The sequence below is a fragment of the Dendropsophus ebraccatus genome, chromosome 5 (genome assembly GCF_027789765.1).
Source record: "Dendropsophus ebraccatus isolate aDenEbr1 chromosome 5, aDenEbr1.pat, whole genome shotgun sequence".
Taxonomy (NCBI): domain Eukaryota; kingdom Metazoa; phylum Chordata; class Amphibia; order Anura; family Hylidae; genus Dendropsophus; species Dendropsophus ebraccatus.
In genome coordinates this window covers 53,782,529-53,806,192 of record NC_091458.1, presented here as the reverse complement: position 1 = coordinate 53,806,192, position 23,664 = coordinate 53,782,529, and positions in this window count along the sequence as shown.

Below are 23,664 nucleotides of genomic sequence, written 5' to 3'. Positions count from 1 at the left end.
CTTACCTGCAGATTCGTGACCTCTTCCGTTCCCGATTGGGCTCGTTGACCTGTCCCCGCCCTACTCCGTTTGAACTCTGTTGTTTAAGGGGTGCCTCCTCTAAAGGACTAATTTCTGATATTTATTGCCTCCTTCCTCGATGGATTTGCTGACATGAATTAGGGACGTTCGTAGTATGGAATCGCTCACAGCGACTTTAAACAACACAATTGAAAAATTTCATTCGGTATGGGAGCCTTGGGATGCATTCTGGGACAGGCGTTCGAGGTAACTCTCCCCCCCCCCCCTCCTTCCCCCCTCCCCCTTTTTCTCTTCCTCTCCCTCCCCCGTACTTAAGAGATGAGTCTTCAGGGCATGCTTGAAACTGTGATTATTGGGTATGAGTCTGAGGTCTTTGGGTAGGGCGTTCCAAAGAACTGGTACAGCATGAGAGAAGTCTTAAAAGGCGGGAATGAGAAGTTCTGATTATGGAAGATGTTAGGGTTAGATGATTAGCAGAGAGTAGAGCACGGGAAGGTTGATAGGTGGAAATGAAGGAGGAGATATATGGAGGGGAAGAATTGTGGAGAGCTTCATGGGTGAGGAGTTTGAAGTGAATTCTGGACTTGGGTAACCAGTGCAGTGACTGGCACAGGGGGGAGACTTTAGTGTAACGGCTGAAGAAGAAAGTATAGAAGCTCAGTGCTTTACACACAATGCAAATTGCCTTCAGCTGCAGTCTATAGTCCTATTTTAGGTGTGTAGGCAGTGGTGTAGGTGTCATCCACTATGTGCTCGGTTGCTCATCTGCTGTAGGATATTTGCATATTCTGTGCCGTATGATGATATATTGAGGCTAACCAATACTTGTATCGCAGGCTAGGTACTAGGATGTTCCTATACTGCGCCTATTGTTCCCAACTTATTATTTTGTCCATATTTACTACAAGTAATTCACCACTTCTCCTCCCTGAAATAACCAGCTTCCTCTCCCCCCTCCTTCTGCATTCCAGTGCTGCTTGCTGTCTTTCACTTCTGCCATCAGCCTTGGCACTTGCCCAGTTTTATCCAGACCTATAGACTTTGCTACCCTGATGGTTTGTATGGACAGCTTTGGGCCCAAATAAAAATCATCTAAGGCTGTCCAGAAATAATGCTTGTTAGGGCTTACATAGCAAATAACAGATGTTTGTAAATTTGATATGCATAGGCAGCAGTGTATAAGATCATACAGCATCATGATACTGTGTTATAGTTTTAAAAAAAGAGATATTTAAGTAGTAAAACTCTCTTAATGCTGTTTAAAAGCAATTAAGGTTTATGCTTATAAAAATACACAAAAGGAAAAAAATTTAACATATTTTTTATTTCAATAAATAAAATGTAAATGGTTACTGTTTCAAACCATATAAGTTATGCACTTTATTTACCTTCATTAATCTCTAGTTAATGCTAGATGAAGACAAGACAGAACACTATATTTCCCAGCCACCAAAAGAAATTGTAAAATGTAACTTTGACTAATGTCTTGTAGAATAGACAAACGTTAAAACACACAGTACAGGGGTCATTTTGTCAATATAAGTAAAATCTTTGCTGCAGCTAGTCAGACTAATCATACAACGACACCGTAACGATCTAAGATGCAGCTCACCTGTATCTGATTTGGCTGAGGTTAACTGGAATACACCATCCAATGTACACAGTAACTAAAAAATTCTAAACATACCAGTCCTCAAAGCAAAATCTGATATGTGTCAATTTATTGTAATAAAATGTAATAAAAATATATATAAATATATAATAAAAAAAATTTTTTAAACCTGAAGTGTCTTTCTGTTTAGTCCAGGATAAAATACTCATAAACACATTAAAAGCATAAACAATACAAATACATAAGCCCCGGGGCCCTTATAGTACAATAGATCAACACAGAGGGTTAGGGAATGCGGTACAAAAGCATATGAAAACAAATGGAAGAAAAAAGAAGAAAACACAACAAAACATAAAGGTGTAAAAGTGTAAGTGTAGGGTTAGGGAATGCGGTACAAAAGCACCATTTGACAGCCACTGAGGAAGAAGCTAGCAGCTTCGAAACGCGTCTGGAAGCCACCTAACATTGGCCTACACCCCTCAATAGTCACCTGAACATACCCCTGGATCTATGCCCCATCTCTCTAAGTCTGGGAGGAGCTGGCTCAACAGTGACTTTGTCTACTGCACTACTGGCAGCAGAGCCACGCTTTGACACAGACCAGGAACAAGACTGGTGACGTCACCGTATTCACCGTGGGCAGACCGGGACGCCGGTGACCCCGGAGAAGACGCAGATCCAGTATGGGTGAGCGGTGCACATGCACCAAACTATGTGAATGTGTATAAATCCTCCCCTATGACAACAAACAGTGATAGAGCCAGAGAGATCCAGTGCTTGCAGTACATCTCAGATCCAGTGCTTGCAGTACATCTCAGACAGAACACCAGGGATCAGTGATATCTATTATACTGGTCTAATAACTATACACTCCACACAAGGAGATGATTTACTTTGGATCGTAATCTACAAACAAACTGACTTTTGAATTTTTAACAACAAAGTGGGATCAGTCCAGTGAGCCAGGACTACTACCCCCATCTGCCTGCTTTCACTGTGTGATTCTACTGCAAGTCAGTGAGAGGATGATGGGAATCCCCCTCTTGGTCTGAACCAAAAGACCAGTTCTACCACTTTTTGTGCTGATTATATATTTGAAGCATTGCAGTACAACGACTATATGGCTATTTTTATGAGTATCTAGTTGTTTTATACACTTTTACACCTCTATGTTTTGTTGTGTTTTCTTCTTTTTTCTTCCATTTGTTTTCATATGCTTTTGTACCGCATTCCCTAACCCTCTGTGTTGATCTATTGTACTATAAAGGCCCCAGGGCTTATGTATTTGTATGGTTTATGCTTTTAATGTGTTTATGAGTATTTTATCCTGGACTAGACAGAAAGACACTTCAGGTTTAAGATTTTTTTTTTTATTATATATTTATATGTATTTTTATTACATTTTATTACAATAAATTGACACATATTATCAGATTTTGCTTTGAGAACTGGTATGTTTAGAATAATCATACAACGGACCTACTGCAGTTAGGTCTGTATCATGGCAACACCTCTATACTGCTGTATATTAAATAATTTGCTCAGCCCCCCTCTGATAAGTCTTGACAAGGAGAAGTCTTCATGATGGACCGAGCCATGGGGAGAAAAAAAGTAAAAGTAAATGACTCCGATCAAAGACAACTTCTAGCGATCAACAAAATCCAGCATGGACCCTCCCTAAAGTGCCGGGAAAGCATAGACATATTAACAACATCCCTTTTCATGTCTGCTATATGCTACTGCATTTGTACACCCTGTATACTGTAGATTACAAATATTCCATGTGGCCAAATAGACAACAAAAGGCAGAATTGCAATTTATATACCTTGTAATGCGGTTGCCAGGGATACATTGCCTAAGTTCTGCAGTCTGTGTCACATGACCTACACCCTATTGTTAATATAGGAATGTAGAATAATAAAGCAATAAAGGCAGAAACATTGTCCAGATTATGGTCTATTATATATTATGAGAAATCAATTGGATGCAGATGACAGATCTTTATAAGATACATTAGACAAGGAGGATACACAAGGAGGATCCGCAGTACTCTACATTTAGAAAATAACTATTCTCCAAAGATGCTTTAAAGACCAAATGAAATTAAGAAAAGCTGTATATCTGGTGAAGATACGTCAGCAGTATGTTCTCATAAACATCTCCATGGCAGCATTTGCCAATGTCTCTTCCAAGGAAAGCTGTCAATAACACTTAAGTTAAGTGGGCATTGTCTGACATTGGAACCAACACAACAGTTATATTAACAGTTATCCCATGTATCATCTTAGATAAATGCTGTCTTAATACTTAGTGAAATATAAGTAAGCACATTCATTGTCTCGGCCTGAGGACTATGTAAATATATCTCGGTTACTGAAGACGTCCTGGAATAAGAAGGACATCCTGCTCAAGAAAAGGTAAAAATCTACATGAGCAGCTAACAATGATGGTACTGTCAGAACCACATAGTATCTACAGTGCCAGTCTTATTCCATGGTCTACCTTTTATACTCATTTTTCAGTTACTCACTTTTGCTTTGATGACGGCTTTGAACACGCTTGTCATTCTCTTCATCAGCTTCTTGAGGTAATCACCTGCAATAGTTTAAAAGGTATGCCTTGTCAAGAACGTCTTACCTTCTTATATTTGAGAGTCCCATGGGTCTCCAAACTGCGGCCCTCCAGCTGTTGCAAAACTACATTTCCCATCATGCCTGGACAGCCAAATCCAAAGCTTTAGCTGTCCCGGCATAATGGAATTTGTGGTTTCGCAACAGTTGGAGGGCCGCAGTTTGAAGACCCATGTTTGAGACCATCAGTTGTGTTGTGCATAGGTGGAATGGGTATACTGCTACTTACACTGTTTTACCCTGTTCTAATCTACAGTACATCCTGGCCAGAGTAAAGAAAAACAGCAGTCCATCATTTCTTTAGGATCTGTCCACACGTACAGACTCGCAGCGGAAATCTCGCAGAGAGTTTTGCAGCGAGATCCGCTACGAGTCAAGGTCCTGGCAGGTCTCAGTACTACATACTCGCAGCGGTCTGCAGCCCCCCCTTAACCCCTTCGGCTTCCGCTCCGCTCTCTGTATATACATTACCTCTCCTTGCAGCACGGGGTCCCGGCATCCTGCTCTGCCGCCCAGCCAATCAGTGGCTGCGGCTGGGCAACACACTGATTGGCTGGGTGGCAGAGCAGGACGCTGGGACCCCGTGCTGCAAGGAGAGGTAATGTATATACAGAGAGCGGAGTGGGAGCCAGGCGGCATCCGAAAGGGTTAAGGGGGGCTGCACTACATACTCGCATCGGTCTTTCAGACCGCTGCGAGTATGTAGTACTGAGACCTGCCAGGACCTTGACTAATAGCGGATCTCGCTGCAAAACTCTGCGAGATTTCCGCTGCGAGTCTGTACATGTGGACAGACCCTTAGGCCCTGTTCCCACTGAGCAAAACCAGCGGAATTCCGCCGAGGAATACCGTTAGCCGAACATGTTCATTCTTCAGCGTGGACAGGGCAGGAGCGCGCACCTCCCATAGACTCCCATTATGAGCGGGAGGCTAACGGCATTCCGCCGCGGACAATTCCTCTGCAGAATTCCGCTAGTTTTGCTCAGTGGGAACGGGGCCTTAAAGTGAATCTGTCAGTTGCACTTCATGTTCCAAACGGCTGACACTGCTAGACAGCTGTTGGGGCAAGGAGGTTACTGGTATCAAGGGGGGCCGGACTGGGACCGAAAATCGGCCCTGGCATTTCAACGCACACAGGCCCACTTACCGTACGGGGAAAATTGTGTGATAAAATGTCACTGCAGCACAGACACTATATACCATATAATCTTGTTGGATAATACCAGGAGCTACAGTTCTCAGCAGTTCCTGAAGGTCTATAGCTGTTAGGGCATGATGGGAGTTGTAGTTTCCAATCTATGGGGTTAGGTGTTACATAGTTTTGGGGTATTCATTTTACATGACTAAACAAATGTAACACCTAACCCCATAGATTGAAAACTACAACTCCCATCAAGCCCTAACAGCTATAGACCTTAAGGAACTGCTGGGAGGTGTAATTCTCCCAACAAAATAGATAATTCTGGGGTATTCATTTTACCTTAATAAAAATATATATTTCGTTGGGAGAACTAAAACTCCCAGCAGGTCCTGAAGGTCTATAGCTGTTAGGGCATGATGGGAGTTGTGGTTCCCAATCTATGGGGTTAGGTGTTACGTAGTTCTGGGGTATTTATTTTACAGGAATAAAAAATGTAACACTACAACCCCAAAGATTGTGAACTACAATTCCCTGCATGCCCGAACCGCTATAGACCTTCAGGAACTGCTGGGAGTTATGTTCTCCCTACAAAATAATTTTTTTTAAATTTTGTAGGGAGAACTACATCTCCCAGCAGTTCCTGAAGGTCTATAGCTGTCAGGGCATGCTGGGAGGTGTAGTTCACAACTTCATATTTTCTGTTATTTTAAATTCTAGGGCACCGGCTTTCCCGCTTCACTTTATTAATATGATCATTTTATTTTTAAACTGTAAACATTTGCTACCTAGTGCGTGCACTCACTGTTCCTCATGAACTGTTATTGCGCCATAGAGCAGTGCAACGCTCCTACCAAATAATGTTCTACTGAATACAAAAATCATCATTCAGGGACTCACAGGTGACGTCTTCTTTGATCTGAGGTGTCACTTTCCTTGTCCTCTTCATCCGGCCCAGGCCACCATGATGATTTCTTGCAGCTACAATTCGTCTCTTCACAACCTGCCAGACAAACATATTAGGCTTCATAATTTTCTAGCAACTTTATACCCCTTTTCCCTCCTGTAGGCTCCCATACAGTAGTAATTCTGCTGTTTGGTTCAGTAAAGTCAGTAGGTATCTGGGTTGCCCCCTGTATGTAGGATCCCCTGCTGTACCCACATATAGTAATAATGTCCCTGTGCCCACATATAGTAATAATGTCCCTTGCTCTGCCCCTGTATAGTAATAATGTCCCTTTCTGTGCTACCACGTAGTATATAGCCCTCCTGCGTGCTCCCCCAGTAGTATATAGCACCCTGTGCTCTCCCCCAGTAGTATATAGTCCCTCCTGTGCGCTCCCCAGAAGTATATAGCCCCCATGAGCTCCCAAAGCAGTATATAGCCCCCCTGTGCGATCCCCAGTAGTATATAGCCCCCTGTGCGCTCCCACAGTAGTAAACAGCCTCCAGTGCGCTCCCCAGTAGTATATAGCCCCCCTGTGCACTCCCCCAGTAGTATATAGCCCCCCGCTTTGTCCTCCCAGTAGTATATAGACCCCCGCTGTGTGCTCCCCAGTAGTATATAGCCCCCTGTGTGCTCCCCCAGTAATAATTAGCCCCCCTGTGTGCTCCCCCAGTAGTATATAGCCCCCCCTTTGCGCTCCTCCAGAAGTATATAGCCCCCTGTGTGCTCCCCCACTAGTATATAGCCCCCCTGTGTGCTCCTCCAGTAGTATATAGCACCCCTTTGCGCTCCCCCAGTAGTATATAGCCCCCCTGTGCACTCCCCCAGTAGTATATAGCCCCCCGATTTGTGCTCCAAGTAGTATATAGACCCCCACTGTGTGCTCCCCAGTAGTATATAGCCCCCTGTGTGCTCCCCCAGTAATAATTAGCCCCCCTGTGCGCTTCCCTAGTAATATATAGCACCCCTTTGCACTCCCCCAGTAGTATATAGCCCCCCTGTGTGCTCCCCAGTAGTATATAGCCCCCCCGTGACATCACCTGCGTGCCAAAACCAGAGAGAGGACAGAGCCGCCTCTTGTGACCGCTGCAGCCACAAGAGTGACTGACAGGGAGGGAGCCAAGGGCTCCCTCTCTGTCAGTGCTACTGAACGGTAACTATGAGCGCTCGTTATAAGCGCTAATAGCTACTGTGCAGAAGGTGCCGACATCACATGGGGTCCGGGCGGCCATGTAGGGGGTCGGGACCGGCTTGGAGGGGGTCGGACCCTCTGGTGCCCTCATTTGCCAGAGATGCCCTATGACCAAAGATACTGCAGGGAGTCTCAGACTCCTGTCCCCAACTCCCGTTCTGTGCCTCAGAAGGCCCCCAGGCTATAGCCTCCTGCCCAGCCTGCTAAGAAGAGTTAAGTGGTGATGCAATGCATCACCATTTCACTCTTCTCTGTCAGACACTAAGCAGCAATGCATGTGTTTGAGCCAAGGTTACATAAATCGGCATGCCTACAACAGCAAAAATCACGTTAATTGTTCAAAAGTATGCCAAATGCAAACTTTTATCTTTTACTACAAAGTTGTTTATATAATTGACAGTTCTCTTGTGTTTTTCTATTAAGACAAAAGAGATGTTATGTTAATGTATGAGTTAAAAACACAAAAACAAAACCCTTTAGTATTAAAGAGAACGAGTCCCCTGAAAAATTGTCATAATGCTATTAACCTGTGCTAATACATCCCCTAACACACTTTCTCAATGTATATTTAGGCTGGGTTCACACTACGTATATTTCAGTCAGTATTGTGGTCCTCATATTACAACCAAAACCAGGAGTGGATTGAAAACACAGAAAGGCTCTGTTCACACAATGTTGAAATTGAGTGGATGGCCGCCATTTAATGGCAAATATTTGCTGTTATTTTAAAACAACGGCTGTTATATTGAAATAATGGCCGTTATTTACTGTTATATGGCAGCCATCCACTCAATTTCAACATTATGTGAACAGATCCTTTCTGTGTTTTTAATCCACTCCTGGTTTTAGTTGCAATATGAGGACTACAATACTGACTGAAATATACGTAGTGTGAACCCAGCTTATAGTGTCTGTCCCTGCCCAGTGTACCCCAAAAGCATACTTCTATCTATTTGTGCAGTGTATGCTAATTGATGTCATCTAGTCATTTGGGCATTTCTTCAGGGCCAAGTAGTCATGGTCCTGGGGATGGATTGTGCTGTGATCATGTATCTATGGATGCCCTATGTCATGGAATCATAATCCAGAGGCAGGCCTGGCATTGCATAGCCGCTACAAACTTTTGTTCTAGCGGACATGCGCAGTACAGCAGCATCCTATTCCCGCTGCACTGTGCATGTCCGAAATAGCTTGGGCTCTGATAGCCTTGGATTCTGCTTTACATAGCGGCGCTGGATGGATTGTTTTGGATCATTGGTCACATGCTCCTCCATGTCGGCCATCTTATGAACAGACTCACAACAAAGCAAGGCAGCAGATCCAAGAGGAGGGGAGTCTGAAATTAGCTCTATGAGGAACACAGGGAGCTGCTGTCAGTAAATGCAGTGAGTACACTAATGCTACGTTTACACAGAACGATAATTTGCCTGATCGTGCGATTAAAGATGTCGAAGTAACAATGTGTTTTTCATAACGATCAGTGTTTAGACGGTACGATATATCGTATGGAAAATTCGTTTTGCGATTGCTTTCCGATCGCTTAAGCCCATCTCACACATAGGGTAAATTGGTGAACGAGTGTTTACATGGAACGATCTGCGAATATTTTGCGAATGATCAACGACGATTTGAGAACTTGTTGAAAGATCAAAATGAACGATTTATTGCTCATCGCTTGATCGTTTGCAGCGTTTACACGTACGATTATCGTTCGAATTCAATCATTATCGTGCGAATTCGCACGATAATCGTTCCGTTTAAACACAGCATTACAATGCTAGAGGGTGATTCTTCGTGAGTCAGGGATCTGCCCTTTTCTGTGCCATGTCATTTTAAATAAAATTGAGACCGTTTGACACCTGGTTCCAATGCGTTGTGTCTTTGTTTAACAGTCTTTGGATTCATTCATTTTGCTTGAAAGTTGGGGGCCCATCACATATTGCAGAGTCATAAAGCCAAAGAAATACTCTCTTGGTTCCATCATAGGCTCACTGTGAGCTCACCATTAAAACTAAAAATTCAGGGAAAGGATGGGGGAATAGAGCTCATTCACTTCTATACCAGTGTCTGGCTGTTAAGCACACATCACACCTGTATACAAACTTGCCCAAAGTTTTGGTTTGCACGAACCCAAACGATCGGCATTTCAATTCCGTTGCCTAGAGAACGTTGAATGCAACCTGAGGACTGCCTGGAAAACATGAATATAGCAATAGGCACTCATATACCTAACAGTGGGGAGAATGGAGAATGTTGATCAACTGCTTACATTTCCTGTACTTTATTTTCTACTGTATTTTTACTTTCTTGGTGTATGGGGTTGGGACTATCACACTGATCCGCCCATCTATATGAATATTTATCCGATGCTCTGCAATGAGAAGAGCAGGAGTGATGTCACTTCAGATTGCCACCTCTATATTCAAGTGAAAGGGAGGACCAGCAGTGATGGTAACTATTTACGAAAAACTGCCATTCTGCTGTTCATTACAGTGATTGACTCTTTCCATCTTCATGTGATGGGATTTTGCATATTCCAAAAACCGATGGCCGCAGTTTATCAGGACTGTGACACTATAAATACCTCCTTTTCACCATCTTAAACTTTGCCGGGGATTACCAACAATCTCCTATTTTCTACAATATGGCCCTGTGTATATATTAGCATCTTATAGTAACATAAGACGTGTACCCTGTGTATAGGAGCACGCCTTGGATATATGTGTCAGCGTGACCTGGTGGTAATGTTTCTAATTGCAAATCATGGGTTATAACTGATAACGGGGTTTAGTGATTGTTGTAAAAATTTTCAACACATTTCCCCTTACTAAATGAAATTACTAGCTATGAATTGTGTGTTCTGCTGAGAACGTCCTTTAATGACTCATTCTGCTAATCAGTGTAATCTCAATAACAATGTTAATTTTTCCCCTATGCTGCCTGAATCTGCTTTACCATTCACCCACTGCAGGTGGCTAAAATACTAATTAAGTTTTCTGTAAACAGATCACACAGATTATAGCTTAAAACATAGTGATACAAGTGTAGTCACTGACTGAATTAGCCTAGGATAAGGTAGCAACCCCATTACTATTTTGTATCAGCTATCACGCTGAGAAGATTTCTGGTAGTGTTTCTTGCGGTGTGATTGACACAGGATCCACCATTACTATGAGATGGTGGTCGCATCTGCCTCCAGATCACTTAGACCATTAACGTATTTTTCTGCTGAGATCAAATTACAGATAGCTAAAACCTTTGGGGCTTTGCAACCTTACCTAACCCATTCTCCTTGTAGACTGCTGGTATTTTAGAAACATCACTTACTAGAGGTTTATCATAAGGAGGTGTTTGTGTTTATGGAAATAGACTGTGTAATGATGGAAAGTTATTGTGTTATATCTGTGTTATAATGGAACGTTACACAACTTTCCTATACAGTCCTCAGAGATTTCAAGATCTCTGCTTGCTGTAACCTTCACCTGTCATAACCTTCACAGTTTACATCCAGTATATGAACGTCTGTCCAGGATAAGTGATCACATTGCTGAACTGATTACAGTTACCTTTGGTATGTCAGTCTTGTAACAAGCCACGCACTCATCTGTCCATCATGTCACCAGGACAGATACGTATCTGCTGTAAATAAACAATGAATGGCAGCAAGCAGAGACTGTGCAGAACCCAAAAAAATTGATATAGAATGTATATAAGAAAAGTGTATAGCCTGTCATTATACAAAAAATAAACCTTTAGGGTACGTTCACACGTACCGGATCCGTAGCGGATTTTCTGCTGCGGATCCGCAGCAGATTTAATCTATTTAACTGACCACAGCATCAAATCTGCACCATCAAATCTGCTGCAGATCTGCTGCGGATCCTGTACGTGTGAACGCACCCTAAAGAGCATTCATGTTTTTAATCTTCAACATGTAAACATCTTACAGTATAACCATTATATATTATAGACCTTTGAAATCCCAGCCATATACTAAAAATGAATCAGGTGAAAGAATTTCCCAGAGGCAGTGCATGCTGGTAATAGTAAAAAAATATCTAATTTATATATAATAATACAAAAAAAGTAAAAATCTTATACTCGTTCACCATCCAGCGCAGCACCACCCCATAACACCATAGAGCATCCATAGTGTCCCTGCTTGTGCATGCACAGACATATAGAAGCTCTATTTAATTAATACATTTTAAACAGTGATCAGCCATTATATAGAAGCCTACATACTGCCAAAAACTAGTCAAGGCATGGCATAGACAAAACATCTGAAGATGTCCTGTGTTATCTGGCACTAAGATGTTAGCAGCAGATCCTTAAGGTCCTGTAGGTTGTACGGTGGGGCCTCCAGGGCATTCTCCTGCTGAGAGACACCTGTCATTACAGAATACCACTGATATTAATGGGTATTTTTGATCTAAAACAATGTCAATGCCAAGACCAAGGTTTCCCAGCAGAAAATTGCCTAGAGTACCACACTGCCTTCGACAGCTTGCATTCTTCCCATAGTGCAGGGATGAGGGAACCTTTGGCCCTCCAGCTTTTGCAAAACCACAAATTGTAGTTTTGCAGCAGCTGGAGGGCCGAAGGTTCCCCATCCTTGCCATAGTACATCCTAGTGCCACCTTATACAAATATGATAGAAAACATTATTCTACAGGCTCTGGCTATACTAAAGCTCACATGCCCAGTGTAGGCACATTTGGTGGTGAACAGGGGTCAGCATCAGCACTTTGACCACTCTGATGCTTTGCGTTCTCATGCTCAAATTGTTGCTGTGTGTTTTGACACTTTTCCTTCATAGCCAACAATAACTTTTCCAAACTATTCAGGTTGTAGCTGTTCTGTGTGATTCTACCCTTAACCCCACATACACCAATCTTGGGCACCAATTGCCCTGGTACACCAGTTATCCTTCCTTTGACTACCAATTATTCTGTACTAACCTGCCATTCTAAGGACTTTCTGACCCAGTCCTCTAGCCGTCACACTTGGCCCTTGTCAGAATCACTCAGACTCTTACACCTGATCATTCTTTCAGCCTTTAACACATCATCTTTAGAAAACTGTCCATTCCCTTAGTGCCTACCATATTGCACCCCCGGCAGCTGCCATTGTCACCAGATAATCAGTGTTATTCACTTCACCTGTCAGTGTTTTAATGTTACGAGGGATTGGTATTTATCTGGACGTGCTCAAACCTCTTATGGTGCGTTTACACAGACAGATTTATCTGACAGATCTTGGAAGCCAAAACCAGGAACAGACTATAAACAGAGAACAGGTCATAAAGGAAAGACTGAGATTTCTCCTCTTTTCTAATCCATTCCCTGGTTTGGCTTAAAAAATCTGTCAGATAAATCTGTCTGTGTAAACGCAGCATTACATAGATACGACACTCGGTTAATAGCTATATCAATTACTCATTGCTTGTTTCCCAGTGATCAGTTTACATCAATAGTATATTGAGTCTTTACCGAGTGTCCAATGTCTGTAGCTGCAAGCTATTAACACCCATCTCCCTTCTATAGCGCTGCTGTCCTTGGTGCTGAAGAGGGTTAAGCATAAGCCAGTGTGGTGCTGAGCTCAGGGCGTGACTGACCTCCATGGGGATGCGATGAGGAATAGGAGGATCCTCGCCTGCGACCCACCTCTCTCTCTCCATCAACACTAGATTCAGCCTCCTACATTCACCCACCCCCACAGCATCAGAGCAGTGCACCATTGGGCTCTGACAGTCTTTTCAAGGGGGAGAATTAAAGGGTCTCTGGGCTCATCTTCCCCATCCCCCTCATACTTTACTCAAGTCCTCTATCTCCCAGAGACTACAATTAGCCAGATGGGGACTATGCAGAAGCTGTGACAGGAGGCCCTGGGGACAGTAGACTTCTGCACTATTGTGTAAGGCTAAGAGACGAGAAGACCAGGACAGACAGACTAAGGCGCTGCTGTAGACTGCTGTGACTAAGGTAACACTTCATATGTTTCTATGCTGCATCTTGCAAAATTCAGTAGCTTGTGTACAGGATGTATCCTCTGCACCCATGTATCCAGTATGTCTGCCTCCTCCTGCCATCAGTCCCTCTTATATGTAGCATTTAAAGGCTGGTTGGATCCAGATTTAGCTATTTTTCAGCCTTATTTTCTATGTTGGATTCTGCACTGGAAAGAAATCCAAGTGCATTGTGTGTTTTCTCTCAGGTTTTGCAATAGGCCTTTTCCCTAAAGATGACTGTGTATGTCTGCCATAGGAACAGACGGACTGTGCAGCTATATATTCCTGACATTAACACAATATACATAGAATCCGGCACACACCTCTAAGATTAGCATTGCCAGACATTTAATGTACATAGGCGGAAAAAGAGGGGGAGCCGGATTGATGATGCATTAAATCTATGACATGAAATGTCAAAAAAAGCATCAATTTATATAGAATAAATGTTACCTGTAGAAGATGGATGTAATATATGACAATGATACTGATAGTCATCAAAGCCAGGTACAGAGATACAACAAAATGGACTCAAGCCTTCAAGAGATGCACCAAAATGGAAGGACAGCAGCATTAAGCAGAACAGATGGGCTGAACGGTGGATGGCAGAAGGATGCGTGACAAGATCACGGCTAATATAGGCAGAAGTCTCCAAAATGAGCTTTTTCTTCTATGTGTCTATGTAAATGAAGGTAGGAAGGAAAGATGGTGGAGAAATAGTTACACATAAGGACACAGCTTTAATACTTGTAGCAGTTTAGTCTGAAGACAACAGAATCAATGGAACAGACTATGCAATATTAGAAAAGTTAAACTTCTGGGTCTTGTAATTATTAACTATTCAGTATATACATTGAACCTTTACATCTTGTCTCCTATTATAGAGCCATGGTGTAATTCTGCAGTCAGGCAGGAAGGGGCAGTAAAGGCTTATTCTAGTATTGAGGAGGGGGGTGTGGTATCCCAGGAGTTCTACGTGCAGGATAATCTTATAATATACACACAGATCTATACCTCCCTAGTTATATCTATGGCTGACTGTAAATTTGGAGTTTTGTTACTTCAATGTAGGAGTAATAGATTCTTTTTAGAGGATGAAAACATGATCTTAAGGAGATTCGAACATGTTGGCCACATTGTGCCATGTGGTAGCCATTGTCAGAGTCAGATGGGGTGTGTGCATTAGTGGCTGCTGCTAAAGCAGGCCCCACAGATGACCGTGCACCTGTGACCATCACAAATCCTTATTGTAACACAGTTTTATTCATAGCACTGCTATTATGTTGCTTAATAGGTTAGAATTATTTGAGCCCGCTATTATTTCTGCAGTGCATGGCGGCAGCACTGTATGGAATTTGTATGATATTTGCCCAATATATGGCATTGTGTTGTAGGCTTCATTCTGTATGGCGCTCTCTACAAAACCACTATATTTTATCCTGTCAAGCATGATTTAGTTTTTTTTTTTCTTAGGTTGCATTATAAGAGTTATTTTCCTCCCTACAGAAGTTAAAGGGACTTTTAAGGAACAGTACAAGTTTTTATTGATTCAAGAGTTTGATTGTTGTGTTACTGAAGTGCAACAAATTTGAGTCCTACAAGAGTTCACCTTGTGTCTTGGGAGATTGAATTCAGTTGCACAATCTTTCACATCCATGATATAGCAGCTTCCACAGGTACAAGTTAGGAGGTTCAACTTTACTTATAATACTTATATATTATAGGAAGAATGATTTTATGGTACATATTATCTATACAATATAATAGAAGGGTTTTCACATTACTTTTTATACAGGTAACTGATCACAAGGGGTTGTCTACCACTGAGATTCCCACAAACAGAATGGGGGCCCTGTATTCCCTGTGTGAAGTAAAGGGGCAGATGAGCACACACTCTATAGGAGTCATACAGATTGCCAGGGTGGGGTACAAGTGGTCCCTGGTCATGTGATAAGTTTGTTTTTTTTGCTCTAAATCACTTTAAGGATACAAGTTTTGGTGCTCATAGGCTGCTATGTGTCCATAATATGCCTCCATTTTATACTGAGGCCTATGAAGCTTTATTTTCCATATACAAATCCATATAGAATCCCAAGGGAAAATGAGTAGCTTGTGCAGTATTAGGAGAATAGTAATAGCCATTCTCCACAAAAAACAGTGCTTCACTAGGCACCATAAGGCGGTAGATGGAGCACCTACAAGACCAGATTGCTGACCCAGAGGGACTATATGTGCTGCCATATAGTGTATATATCAGTACTAGGCACATAATAGGGAAACCTAATAGTATGGTGACAGTGTACTATAATATGTCTTATGGTTTATTATAGCAAGCATACTTGGCAGACATTATTATGCGTGTGCTGCTTTGGTGTACAATGCTGATGGTGTACCTTTCTTGTTATTTGGATGTGGACAGATGACGGTATGTCTAGCTTTGTATTTATGGCTTGTGGTATGCAGATCTTTGGAGTTTGGGTCTCTGTGGAGATAATAATTTATGTGTATTTATATGTCCAAAGGCAGAAACGCTGAGCACTTACAGGAGTAGATCAATGGCAATCGATTATTAGTAAGAAAACATTAAGTGACAGATAATATGAAAGCCTAGAAGGGCTTAAAACAGCAAGGAGGGGGGGATTCTCCCTGAGAGATGAAGTTACACCAGCGAGGGTCTCGTGTAAGCTGTGTAACATGGGGCGTACTTAATAAATCGATTACTCCCAGCATGGCTTTGTCCTTTCTCTTTGCAATTCATAGACAGATCTATACAGAAATAGTCATGTTTTACAAATGAAACCATTCTAAATAGATGTAGCAGGGCTGAGTTTGTCAGCAAACTGATTGCTAGTGCACTATGTCGGACTGCCAAAGTATAGTCAATTTATTGTTCATTTATTGGATAAGACATTATAGTAGAAAAACTAACTAAGCTCAGTGCTGCGGCATCTGGTAAGCTGGGTTCTGCTGTATCTACACTGTGCTGGAGCTCAGTTATTGAACTCATGAGCTCTAGATGTGTAATTTGCCAGAGGGGCCAGAGACGACTTCAAAGCTACATTTTAATAAATGGAATATTGTGCTGGCAATGGTGCATTCATTTCTGTAGAAACTGATTCTGTGTTTGAAGATTGTCTTTTACCAAACAGACCCTTCAGCTTTAGGGCTAAATACTACACATGATGTGTATCCATATGGAAATTAGTGTCCACAAACCCCTCTCAGCCAATGAGAACTGCAAGTTATAGTAAATGGAAATAGCCAGAGGGTTACCTTATTGTTACATCAAATATTTAAAGTGTTATTAGTACAACAATTGGAATGTTTTCTGGAATTAAAAATTGGTGGCCTGTCCTCAGAATAGGTCATCCAGACTTGTGGGGGCACTTTCAGACTGAAGGTACTTGGGCACCACTCATTGTACACCTATGATTTTAAAGTTTCTCAGTCACTTAAAAAAAACAACAACTTTAGACTTGTCACACAAGCATGTCAAAAGTTTTGATCAGTTGGGGTCTGAGTGTTAAGACTCCTACCAATCATTCAGAAGAGCTGGGGAAATGTGCAGATAAGTGCTTCTCTCGCTGGTTTGGTGCCTTTTGGATGGGTGGATTTTATACTGTGTTTAGTCAGTTTTTTTAATTTCTCTGGAATGCCCTACCTAAAGACATCAGACTCATACCCAATATTCACAGTTTCAAGCATGCCCTGAAGACTCATCTCTTCAGGCTCGCTTATAACGTTCCCTAAACTTGTTCCCCCTTCTGTTGTTCCCCTCACTCTATCTCTGACGGTTCCTGCACTCTATATGTTGACTTGCAATCAGATATTGGCGTTGTTACTGGCTCATCCTGTATTTCTGACTATGTACAATGGCTGGACCATGGGCAAATGAAGCACTTGTGCCTGGTGTCAACCCAAGTTGTAGTCTGTAAGCTCCAACGAGCAGGTCTCGTTTATACTTTGTATTTATGTAATTTTTATTTATTCTAATTATTTAACTGTGTATTATTTACCTCTATACTGTATGCATAGAAAAAAAAAAGTGCTGCGAAATCTGTTGGCGCTATACAAATAAATGTATTATTATTATTATTATTATTATTATTGAGTATTAAATCAGCAGCAAATATGGTACATATAAATAAAGCCTAACAGGATATCTGATAATTGGTTGTAATAGCAGTTCCAAATGAGGTTCCTTTGAAAGGAAATATTTAGGGTACAGTATTATGTCAAATATTGGCCCCCGGAGGTTCCTGTGTTTTTGGTGGGCCAATCTGGCCCTGAATAGGAGTCCCAGACCTTAGCCCTGGGCTGCAGCATTATACACAGTCAGATATACAGACAGCATGGTGGTCGGAGCACCATATATCAAATTTTGCTGGCCTATCCTAAGTAGAGGCCATTACTTTTTTAATACCGGAAAACCCCTTTCAACTGGCAACATGTCACACTTAAAGAGGTACTCCAGCGGGGGGGCACTTTTTTGCTGGGATCGGGGAGGAGGTGACTGAGGGAAAAGACGTCCACTCACCTCCCCGGTTCCAGCGACGGTCCTGCATCGCGGCGCTCCAGTGCCCAGTTCCCGGCCGCTTCCTGGTGTCTGACGCGGGCCCGAGATCTGAGCGGACTTGAAACGGATCCCGTCTCTGTCACTGAGTGGCTGAGCGGACCTGAGACGTCACGTCTCGGGCCCGCATCAGACACCAGGAAGCGGCCGGGAATCAGGCACCAGAGCGCCGCGATGCGGGACCCGCCGCTGGAACCGGGAGGTGAGTGGACGTCTTTTCCCTCAGCCACCTCCTCCCCGGTCCCAGCAAAAAAGTGCACCCCCGCTGGAGTACCCCTTTAAAGGGATACTTCGAGCAAATATAAAAAAAATGAGAGGGCAGAGGCTGGTGGTAACAGAATAATGAAGTGATACTTACCTGTCCTAGTGCCCCTGCAGCACCACTGCTCATGGGCACCCACTGGTCTCCTGTATCTCCAGGTCCTATGATGTCAAGGCCCTGCTCAGAGATGCCCACACAGCCAGTCAGCGACTAAGGCAGGGCGCCTCTGCAGTCACCGACTGGCTGAGTGGGTAGTTCTTGTGGTACCGTGGTGATGATGATGATGATGATGATGATGATGCAGGAGACCAGAGGTTGACCAGTCGGTTACGCTACGGCTGCAAGGCATCCAAACAGGTAAGTATGACTTCATTATTATGTTCTCACCATCCCCTGCCAACGCTTTTTTTTTTTTTTGTTTGCCCTGAGTACTCCTTTAAGTTCTCAAATCTATAAGCAATTAGAATATAAACAGCTAAAACAAAAATAGCAGCATGACCTTTAATCAGTTTTCTTTATACAAAATGATAACATTTCAACCACAAGGCTCTTTGTCTTGATATAGGGAATGCTATAAATGAGTGCACATATGATTGCATACAGACAGTGAGCAGCCATTAACCTAATAGAGGTTCCTGTCAATGGCGCCTACTATATATCCAACTGAGAGAAGTGACAGTGAACTTAAAATTCCCCCAGCCCTGCAGAGTTATTATAGTATCACTATGGTTTATACATAGAGATTCAGTTAATATTATATCAGTCATTTACATATAATGTGATATTCTATTATAATCCAAACAGTTTCACAGCCAGTGCTGCACTTTGCTCATCTTAGTATGAAACTGTAAAGATTTACATATGTATACCCAGTCTTATTGCTTCTAAGAAGTGAGAGTGATTACATTTTACTTAAACTTTCTCCTATTTATTTACAGAGATACCAGCATATGTCTGCTAAGTAGCGGCTAGGTTCACATTGCGCATATGTTCATGTTTAACATTTTTTATACTTTTATAGGAAAGGATTCCGCTGAATGTCATACATATAGTAGAATCCTTTTTCACGTTGCAGTGATATTTTTTTTATGTACAGTCGACTACACTTTATATTCAGTGAAACAATACAATACAATAAGAACCTAGTCTAACTAAAATGGCTGTCACTTTTGTAATAATGCAATTGGGCAGATATGGCAATTTCCCTAGTAGTGAAAAAGAGAGAATTGACCACCTGTTACTACTGCTTTGGGTCTTAATGATCATGGAACAAACCTGATGAATGTATACTTAATACATTCGCTTATTAAAATAGTTGAAAACTGAAGTAGTAAGTGGCCATCTGTAGTTATTGGACAACCCACTCAATCAATTTTATTGCATTGTTTTCATTGCAAAGGTCCCATCAATGACAACTATTAATAACCCAAAAAGCAGAAGAGCCCCTGCAGTGACTGATCCGCTTGTTTTTACCTTCACATGATGGAGCTACTTTGCCCTGGCATAGCCTGTGATCGGGTCAGAGCTGGGCACCATTGGACTATGCCATTCCTAACAATTCAACTGACTTCAAATAAGATTTGTGATTTTTAGGCAATGATATCTGACTAATCACTAATGCCAAGCTAATCTCTATATAAATAAAGGAAACTAATTTGAATCTGGTGCCACTGTTCCGGTATTTTACACTAGTTACAGAATAATCTTTAGTAGTATCCTTGCTTGACTAATTGTTTGAAGTGCTTTTGAAGGTGACATGTATCCCCCCCCCTCTCCTTCCCGCCCTTTGATTTTGCTAATTCTAAACAAAAATGTAATTACTCCCCCTGTCTTTTTAGAGTGCTTTATGTCTGTGCTCCAGGGCACGGTGTTGTAAATTTTTTAGCAGCCAGGCTGCCTGTGGTCTCTGGTGAGTTAAATTAAAATGAGGGCTACACGGTAACAAATACAGGCAGCGAAATTACTAGTAATGAAATGGCAAAAAAAGGCTAGTTGACGGATGAATTAATACAGCTTTTAAATCCCTCGTCTCACCTCTGTGGTCTTGAGAACTAATTTACAAGTGTAATTTAAAGGTTATAGCCACCAAATTTTTTATTGCCCCAGTGCATAAAAAGACAAAAAAATAGTGTAAATAGTATTGCTTGTAATTTGCTGATTTCAGTATACAGCTCTCTGTTGACTTTTGTGTCCCTATGCTTACATACAACAAACCTAAGCCCTGTTTAGTCTGATATTTTCCTCTGTAATTGTCCCCTACTTCTTAATATTAATAATTCCTTAAGAATAATTAGTTTATTTTTATAGCATCAATATATTGCACAGTGCTGGACAGAGCTTGTCACCACTCATTTCGCCCGCTGTCCTCATTGCAGCTTATAGTCTAAATTCCAAATTCACCTACAGTATCTGTATGTTTTTGAGCGTGGAAGGAAACTGGAGTACTTGGAGTAACCCGATGCAAACACAAGAACATACTCAATCCTGGTTGAGAAAGCTTTAGGTCTTGAAGAGGTTATTCTGCTTAAAGGGGTTATCTAGCCTGAAGAAATTGATTTGCTATCCTCTGGATAAGCCATTTATATTAAGTTGGCAGGAGTCCATCTCCCCTGCCTCTCTGACAAATAGCTGATAGAAGGGGCATCTGCCCCCATTTCTGTCCCACATATCCTTTGGTATTTACTTGCTGTGTGCTTGTATCATTGTACTATGTTGAAATAGTGAGACTGCAGCCTTGTACAATTCATCACCACTGCAAATAGTATGACAGCAGTCAACATTAAGGAGGATGGGTACCCTCCAAAACTGATTGGCAGGGTTGCCGGGAGTTGCCCCCTCCCCTGCCCTGGTTACCCCCTGCAAACTCCATCTCTCTGTCTGATTGCCTATGCTCAGCAGCCGTGTGGATTCTGACTGACTTCTGTGCTGGTTCTTATGCACTGTTGGGGAGACTTATCAACCATGGTGTAAAGTCAAACTGGCTCAGTTGCCCCTAGCAACCAATCAGATTCCACCTTTCATTCCTCACAGACTCTTTGGAAAATGAATGGTGGAATCTGATTGGTTGCTAGGGGCAACTAAGACAATTGCACTTTACACTGTGTTTGATAAATCTCTCCCTCTATACACACACTGAAAACAACATCCTGCAATCCTACTTCACAGTAGCAAACTTTCAGAGGTTTCCAGACCAGCGCTGAGCAGTCTAAGGCCCCGTTCTCACTGAGCAAAACTAGCGGAATTCCATGTTCATTCTTCAGCACGGACAGGGCAGGAGCGCGCGCCTCCCATAGACTCCCATTATGAGCGGGAGGCTAACGGCATTCTGCGGCGGACAATTCCGCCGCGGAATTCCGCTAGTGTTGCTCAGTGGGAACGGGGCCTTACATATAACTCCAACTTTATCTCTTTCCAGAAAGTCTGCACATCGCACAGGTTGTTTCTTATCTCTTCCTGCTCACTCATTCCCCTCGGCTACTCCCCCTTCCATAGGCTATAACGGGCATTGCAAACCCATCTTCACTCTACTTCTCTCTTTCTTATATTCCTTTGTACTATTGATTTTTGCAAAGTTGTTTGAAATGACAATTACACTTTAAATTCTTTAGTTGCACTTTAGGTGCCTATAGGTCAATGTGCTCTAGAAATTATAGCGTTAAAAATTCCACACCTGTAGACAGGTATATCTGTTAATGGACTCTTTCACCTCATTAGAATGATGTCTTAACTTTGTCCTTTCCAGAGTGCACAGCTTAGGCTGGGTTCACACTACATCTTTGCAATCCATTTTGGCAAAACAGATCAAAGTGGATGCGCACAAATGCATCCATTTTTCCATGCATATTTTCATCCGTTTTTTTGCAGTACCGGCTGGGATGTTCCGGGCAGAGACCGCCCGTTCCATGACCCGGCCGGGTCACGGAACGGCCGGTCTAATACAGAGTGTGAACATAGCCATAGACTGTACAAAGTTATTATAGCAAACACTGAAAATATTCCCAATGTTCTTTATTTATCCCTCCAGATCAAAGGGTAAACCCATTCGACATATAATGCATCTATAGATGTGTACATTTACATTACATTTACAGTGTAAACATAAATGATATATTCTGACATCATTCTACTCACAGGCAAATGTTCTAGCACGTTGTTCCTACTTTCTGTTCCTGAATTATGCAGGGAGAAATTCACCCTCCTGTAAACGGGGAATCTTCATCTCCCTAGCCATAGCAGCTCATGTGAAAACAAGCAGCTATCTAATAATAACAGGATTATCACACTTCTTAATTACACATACTTGCTGCGATCAACTTCTGATTTTCATTTTTAAATGATTTTTATAAGAAATGTCAATTTACATGAATGAAAGTCAAGGAAAAGAGAGCTCAAAATGTTTTTATTAACAAAATAATGGTGAAAACCATATCTTCTTCTATTTTTTCTTTTTTTTTGAATCGCGACCCAGTTCCAGCACACAGCCCCAGGGTATTACCGGGCACCAGTCGGACCTGAAGTACTGGCAGGTCGGCCGGCCGCTTTGGCAGGAAACTCCGGCCCCTCTGTGATGCAGCTCCATTGATTCTAATGGAGCCACGTCCCAGAGGGGCGGGGGTTTCCTCCCACTGGTGCTGCGTAATAGACCGGCGCCATGTGCTGGAACCAGGCCACAATTCAAAAAAAGGACTGCAGCGTGTTTTTTTTATAAGCTACACCTAAAGCGATTGTACCTGATGGTACATTCTCTTTAAAAGCACAGAACCTCAGGTGGCCAACGCATTTCAAGGTGAATCAGCCCTTAGTCATGATGACAGCCCCCTGTGGTTCTGCATTTTTTTAACCTGCTGTGTAAAGGTTGCTGTGATAAAGACTGAAAACCTATGATATTGCATACACCGGAGCGTCTTCTGTCACCCACGTGGTACACACCACTGTAAGCAGAATGGAGAATATTCTGTGCAGAGGCAGCTATGAGGGAAATGTGTGGGAGGCTTCCCCAGCAATAACAGCTAATCAATGGAATAAGAAAGGCCTATCCTGTGGTGATCTTGGGGTTGCCTTTATGATATGATCCCTTTATTAGAGACATACAGTACATTACTGCATATGTTCTCTTGAAGGAAATCGGTCAGCTCTATATCACGCTCAGACCTGAAGTGGGAAGGAGGCTTTGCCGAGCTAAGGATACATACCGCCTCCATCCACCACCCTTCTCTGCAGTGTATGATTGATATACAGGGCTTGACTTCCAGCAATGAACCCTGTACATCAATCAGTCA